Below are 7,199 nucleotides of genomic sequence, written 5' to 3'. Positions count from 1 at the left end.
TGTCTGGAGGTTGCTGCAGAGTAGTTCCTAGGTTTCCTTCTCTCACTATCTTTTTCCTCGTGGTTTTGTTCTAAGGAAACCTCAGAGTACTTTTGCTTCTCTCCCTTTTTCTCAAGTGAATCTCCCAGTGTAACTCCAAGTGTGTTTTCCTCTACTGAAACTTCAGTATTTATAGACTAATTTCGTGGGTAATGGGCTTGGAATGAGGGAGACCCAAGTCCAAAATAATTTGTTATATTTTATTTATTTATTTTAATTATTTAATTAATTAATTAATTAATTAAAAAAAAATTCTTTTTTATTTTTTATTTTTTATTTTATTTTATTTTTTTTTTTCGTTTTCGTTTTTTTTTTATTTTTTATTTTTATTTTTTTATTTTTATTTTTTTTCGTTTTCGTTTTTTTTTTTTTTTTTTTCGTTTTTGTTTTTTTTTTCGTTTTCGTTTTTTTTTTTTTTTTTTTTTTTAAGGAAAAATGAAGGGTAAATTTTGGGGTATTACAGTGTCCTAGATGGAATTTGCCCATCCTGCATAACAAGATAAATGTCTATGGGCCCAATATTGAACTGGACAAGGATGACACGGTCTATGCCTTGTGTTCAATATAGACATAAGGGCAAAAGGGTAATTATACATATAAGTATTATCACAGAAGGTTTTGTCAAATCACATGACATTTTCGTGTCTTGGATAGCAGTGATGTGTTGCTAGATACCGCTCACTGTTTATTATGTTAAATGCGTGATTTAATATAATTGCCAACGTCACGAAAACCTACAGGATCACACACAAAGGACGGATTGATGAGAGATAGAGTAACTAAGGAATACCGTAAGGTACGGTGCCCTTAAGTGAATTATAGAACATTGTAAGGTACGGTGTACTTAAGTAGAATACGAAATATGGTAAGGTACCATGGGCTTAAGTGATTTTGGGTATATTATAAGATATGGACCAAAATACACTTAAGTGGGCTTTTTAGCTTGAAGCCCACACAAGTGGTTCTATAAATAGAACCCTTGTGCAGAAGCATTCATAGCGGTTGCATTATTTTCGTTTTCTCTCACTCTCTCTCTCTCACTCAAAACCTTCATTCGTACCAGCTAGCACTGAGATTGAAGGAACCCGTTCGTGTGGACTGAGTAGAGACGTTGTCATCGTTCAACGTTCGTGATCGCTTCGTGGATCTGCATCAAAGGTTTTGATCGTCACAAGAGATCTGCACCAAAGGTTTCAATCGTCATAAGAGGTAAATATTCTATCACTGATCATGATCATTCGTAAGGATCTCTAAAGGAGAAAATTTTAATTTCCGCTGCGTTTTGGACCGCAATTCTCCTTCACTTTGCTCGAATATGTGTTACTATCTGGAGGTTACTTGCAAAAGGAGTAAAAAAGTTAATAATTAGTATGCTCGCTGAGGATTAAGGCCCTCATGCCTATGTATCCTCATAGTGCAATGAGGAAATCAGAGCTTCGTAGTTTGTGGTAGAAAATAAAGATGTGTTGGTTGTTTTTAGTGAACGATGTTAACATTCACGCTCTAGCAGTTAAATTTTATTTGTATGCTCGTGCATGAGAGACTTAAGCATTTTGCGGTAGAATGGATGCACTTATATCGCATTCTAGCATATAAACATTACTTGTATGCCCGTGCATGTGAGGCTTAAGTGTAGCTCATGGTAGAACAAAAATAACATGCTTTTTGTGATTTTTTTAAAAAATGATACCCTAACGCAAAAAATAAATTTGATGAGTTGAGTTTGATTTTAGCTTTGAAAAGACTATCTTGATTTGAATTGCACTAAAGTCTATGAATGAAGGAAATTACTTTGAATAGCTAGGGCCTACGCCCCGTACTCAAAGGTACTATATACAAGGATAAGAATAATCCCTCTAATCATTTTTTGTTGCTCAAGGATCGTGGTGCACAATTCACATCATATTTTTAAGTGTTTTGAATTTGTTTGAAAAAATGGCTTTAGTCTTCAAAGAAATGGGAAACAAAAGGAAGAAGTCCCAAAGGTCAAGGTTTTGATATCTAGTCTACTTGTAATGTCTGTGTGGAAGAAGACTTGTCAATTACTTGATTTGAATAACACTAAGTCTAGGAACGAAGGCAAATACTTTGAATAACTAGGGCTTACGCCCCATACTTAAAGGTACTCTAGAGAAGGATATGAATGACCCTTCTCATCATTCTTTGTTTGTTAATGCCCTTGGCACACAATTCGCTTTAGAACTGGCAAGTGTTGAATAAGAACCTTTGTTGTGCTTGAACAGTGATTCAGTATCCAGTATGTCTGCAATGTCCTGTCTGACTTGTATTGACTTGAGTATCAAGTCTTGACTTATTTATCTTGAAGGGTCCAATGCAGCTCTAGTACAGGGGACTGATCTTATCAAGTGATCGAGAGACTTTTGATCACTTGAATAGATAGAGGGGACATGCACATATCAAAAGATTTAGTTGATCAAAGAAGACTTTGATCAACTTAATCAATCACAGTAAAATTCTAGTTATCAATCAGGCACAATGATTCGTGACCTAAATTCTAAGGAAAATCAAAGTGTTATTATGCTTCAATTTCTAAAATTAACCTAGAACTAAGGGGAAAATGGTTAATGTTTTCTGAAATCTACATAGAAAATTAATCCTAAAATTAGTGATTAAAATCTAAATAATTCACTTAATGATCATCTTTCCACATAAAAAAAAGAATTATGAAACAACTAAATCATATCATTTATTTTTTCTAGTATTTCACATTAAAAAAAGCATTAAAAACACCTGGAAAAAGAAATTAAAATGTACTAAAAAACCATTAAAGAAAAAAAAAATAACAAAAAAAAATCAAAAGAGCCAGGGGGTGTATGTGGCGTTTGCAGAGGTGTTGATGCAACAATTCTGCATGGGACTGGATTGCAAATCCCACTATGCTAAGTATTTGTTCAGGAGGAAAACAATGGTGTGGGGAGTGATCTCGTTGGGCGTCTAAGCCCAAAGTCCAAAGCCAGACCAGGAAATAGGGGGAAAACTGAAATGGAAGATGCAAGAAGTAGTTTCAATGGGCTTGAGGCCACTGAGGCAAGCTAAACCAACGTGAGAGGGGTAATTCAGGGCTTGCGTTCAGTCAGATTTCTTGCTTAAACGTGTTTCATTTTGTCCCATGCCAAAAACTCCGTCGTGTTAGAAATCTCCTCTGGCGGCGACGAGCCAATCCCTACAAACCTCACATTAATTTTCTCGTTATCTCCTCCTCTTCCATAATCCGTAATCCTTATCTCCTAATTCCTATCCAAAAACACAAATTGAACCACACAGAGTACGAACCATAAAACGGATAACCAAAATTAAGCAACCGTAGAGATGGAATCAAAGCCTATAGCATTGGGGCTTTGATTTCTTGGATTGAAGACTACATGATGGTATGAAGTTTAGAGAAAATGGAGGAAAAAGAGGAGAATCACCAACTTGCAAGAACAATATCCATCTTGGATTTTATTACCGCTGAAGATGAAGTATGCACAGAGAATACCATAGAATCGAACAGGTAACCTTGAATCTCAATTATCCTTTCTGCAACACCTTTTTCTTCTTCTTCAAAAATAGTTTGTAGGTTCAAATTTCTTAATGCTTCTATGACTTGTTGTTTGTGCGTGCGTGAGAAGAGCATGAGAGGTTTAAAGCTCAATTGTTTAGAGCTTCAGATGTTGAAGCTCTAACAGAAATGATGATGAGCGTATAATAAGGGTGAGTAAGATGAGAGAGATGATTCAGAGAGTGCAGTCAGATCGAGGATGAGAGTTGCAGAGATTTTGATTTGTGAGTGAGGTGATGATTAAAAAATGATTGGGTAATGATTAAATAATGATGATAATTGCAATGATTGGTGAATTTATAGGGTGATGAGTTTGTAACTACTTCAGGCACGTTGGGCAACCGTTTGGGCAAGTTAGCTCTGTTAGATCTTCATAGTGCAAGTTTGTTAACCTGTTAAACTCTGCTATGAACTTCTATTAAATTCAGTTAGGTCTGTTAACTTTTGGTGTGGAAATCAGTTAATGCAATTAGTTTATGAATGTGAGTTAGTTAGCTAGGTGTCGAAAACTTTGTTAGATTCTGTTAAATTGTTGTTAGGAGGGATGTTGGAAGGTTGAAGGTTAGTTACACAAATAACATGTGCATTATTAGGGTGCTAGCTGAACTTAGTTAATGGTTGCTAAATGATTGATGCTAGTTGTTGCAGATACACTATTAATATAGGTTAAGAACAATTATAATTAAATGTTAGTGGTGCATATGCTCATTGTTAAATTGTTAACTTGTGAAATTGTATCTTCTTATGTTTGCACTAAGGTTAAGTGAAATGTTATGGATTACTTTTGAATATTAAAACCAAAATAGGCCAATTGATTGATTGTATTGTGTATGCATTTGGAAACCATTTGAAACTATTATTGTTTGAGAGTAGGATATGATTAAATTTGTGCTCGATTAAATTTGTGTTCAAGTAAAAATTTGCCGCAGTATAATAATTAGTTAAAGCTTGGATTAAAGTTAGTTTGAATGCAAATAACTAGTTGTTAAAATGTTAATGGAATTGGTTTGGTTTTGAAAGTTAATTGAAAATGGTTTTGTGTAGTTGAGGGAGGAGGAAGGCGTGGAAATGATGTGGGTTTTGGTTATAGTGGGTTAATATGTTAGTGACATAGGCTGAACTTTATTGCTGCTAAATTGTGATGCTTGAATTGTTCTAGCTGAATTACAAGCTTCCTTTTGAAATAAAAAAACATATATTATGTTATTGTAAATGTTAAGAAAATGTTGGGACTGGGACTGTTATCAAAGTTAGACTAAATCCTACTAGTGAAATTAGTAATGGTTATGAAAGTTGAATTGTGAACAAAACTGGTTAGCAATGATTATAAATTTTGAATGTGTTAGTTTTAATTCAGTTAGAAAGAAAAAACAGTTGAATATTATTGTTATCTTGTTGTGTTATGAAATGTGTTGAATCAAATAATTAGTTATTTCATGATAGTTAGTGATTAGTATTGAACTATTAATGGGATGTTATTAATTGCTTGGAATTTAGTTATTGACTTTGAATGTCTTGCTACGGGTACACCCATAAGATGGCTTGGTGTGCAAGGCTTTGTTCAAGGTGGGCATAACATGACTCAAGGTGTGAATTATGAAGAAACATATGGCGGAAGAGATATTCAATGGCTTGTAAATGAAGGAACAAGTAGGACATGGTTTAGGTTTAGGTAGTTGACTTTGGTAAACTTGTTGACCAAAAAGTCAATCGTTGACCAAAGTCAACTATAGGTCAAAGTTGTATTTTTTTTTTGTAGGTTTTGGGTTTTTGCAATGATTTGTGATGTAATTGGATATTTGGAAATGCAAACCTTGAGGACTTTGTAATGAATTTGTAACTTGATCTTTGAATGATTTTTCTCCAATTTTGTGATATTGTATTGATCCCTTGCAAACACACGTCATCCAATGCCTGGAAAATAAACTTGCAGTATCTTGAATGGACCTTAATGAACTGTCTTGAACAAACCTCAAACACTTAAAGGAAAAAATATGGCCAATGAATCCACTGCCAGTCTCCATGAGCGATCATAATGATCCTTGTAAGTCCTGATCAAATCCAAGCCAATAATGCAACACATATGGTCCATAGGTGCCCAAAACCAAGAACTAAGGTTTCATGATCAAATCAAATACCATGATGCAGTCCACATAAACCAAGATCTTAAGCATCAAGAATTAGGGTTTCATGATCAAGATCTCAATGAAAATCCTCCCTAATTAAATGCACCACCCAAGACCCTTAGGCTTGATTCTTGGGAAAAACCTAGGTCCATGTCAGCCATAAGTAACAAAAAGCTTTGAATCCAAGATGCTTAATGAAAATGGTATAAGGAATGTGTTATGTTGCTAATGCATATGCAGATGAAATTACAAACCAAAAGTCAGATGAAAATGAAAGGGGGTGGCAAATTTTGGGGTATGAAAACTTCCCCTATTTAATCATCTAAAACCTGAAGATATGAATAGCAACGACTTTCAGACATTCAAGGTAGAAAGGGATTAAATACTAAAATATCCAAGAAATTTGCCCGTTGGGAATGGAATGAATGTAATGTGAGGTAAGAGTATTAGTGGGAAATTGTTTATTGGATGGAAGATAGGCTTTTGTATAGGATCATCTGTTGGGGATTAGTTGAAATACATATGGGGAAGATGGATCATCCGTAAAGAGAGATGTTTGTTAAACATGATGTATGCAAGGTGTTATGTATGTAGTGTATTATGTCTAACAGTAAATTCGTGACCATCAAGATATGGATAAACTTGACGTCAGTAAAACCAGAGTCGCCACCGCGCTTTTATTGTTTCCAAAGAAAAAGGGAAAAGTATGAATGAAACCCAAAGATAAGAAGTTTTCAAATCAAAACTAATAAAATTCTAGAGATTATAGGTAAGGGGGTTGGTTACACAGAGGGAAGGTGTTAGCACCCAAAGTGTCATAGGTACTCCTAGTGAGCTCTTTTTGTGTGCATATGTTTTTGGATATAAATGATGTTTGATATAATAAGGAGTGTGGGGATGAGAAAAGGATTCATCGATTATATTTTTATGTTTGACAAGACCTTCGGTCTTATGCCTATGTACCAACATAAAAATGAGGGATTAAAACCTCGTAGTTCGTGGTAAAAATTTCAAAGAAGTTGGTGAATTGATTTTAACAAAAAAGTTTAACAAGAAATGGGCACATAAAGGCCAAAGATTTGAATGAGGTTGTTAGTTCTTTTTCTCTTTTTGAAATTAAGGTCAATATGGTTAAGTTTATTTACAAATTTGATTTAAGAAAAGAAGTTTAAAAAATTCAATGGCATAAGGCCAAAATTTCTAATGATTAAAACATGTCTAAGTTTGAAATCTTAAGCAAAGGAAGTTTTTGAAAAGAGGGAGAGATTTTGAAATTAAAGAGGTGGGAGGATATGAAGAGACTACCCTAAGCAAAAATTAAAATTTAAGAGTTGAAAAGATCTGACCAATGAGATGCAATCTAACAGACAAGAATGTCATATAGAAACCCATTTTATTTTGGACTTTGACAAGCAATAAGCAATAAGAAATGGGAAACATCCAAGCATCAAGTGAAAACCAGGGCATCAAAT

The 7,199-nt window shown here is 34.3% G+C and overlaps 1 long non-coding RNA gene across 1 annotated transcript; it reads left to right on the top strand.

The window, feature by feature from the left end:
• The first annotated feature begins 2,875 nt into the window (after positions 1–2,875).
• On the top strand, positions 2,876–5,468 carry LOC127085217 (uncharacterized). Its single transcript, XR_007789023.1, has 2 exons — positions 2,876–3,553; positions 5,139–5,468. It is a non-coding gene; the product is annotated as an uncharacterized LOC127085217 (long non-coding RNA).
• The last annotated feature ends 1,731 nt before the right edge of the window (positions 5,469–7,199 follow it).

The sequence above is a fragment of the Lathyrus oleraceus genome, chromosome 5 (genome assembly GCF_024323335.1).
Source record: "Lathyrus oleraceus cultivar Zhongwan6 chromosome 5, CAAS_Psat_ZW6_1.0, whole genome shotgun sequence".
In the NCBI taxonomy this organism is placed as follows: domain Eukaryota; kingdom Viridiplantae; phylum Streptophyta; class Magnoliopsida; order Fabales; family Fabaceae; genus Lathyrus; species Lathyrus oleraceus.
Note: the sequence above shows the minus strand (reverse complement) of the source record. Positions and strands in the feature narration are given on the sequence as shown.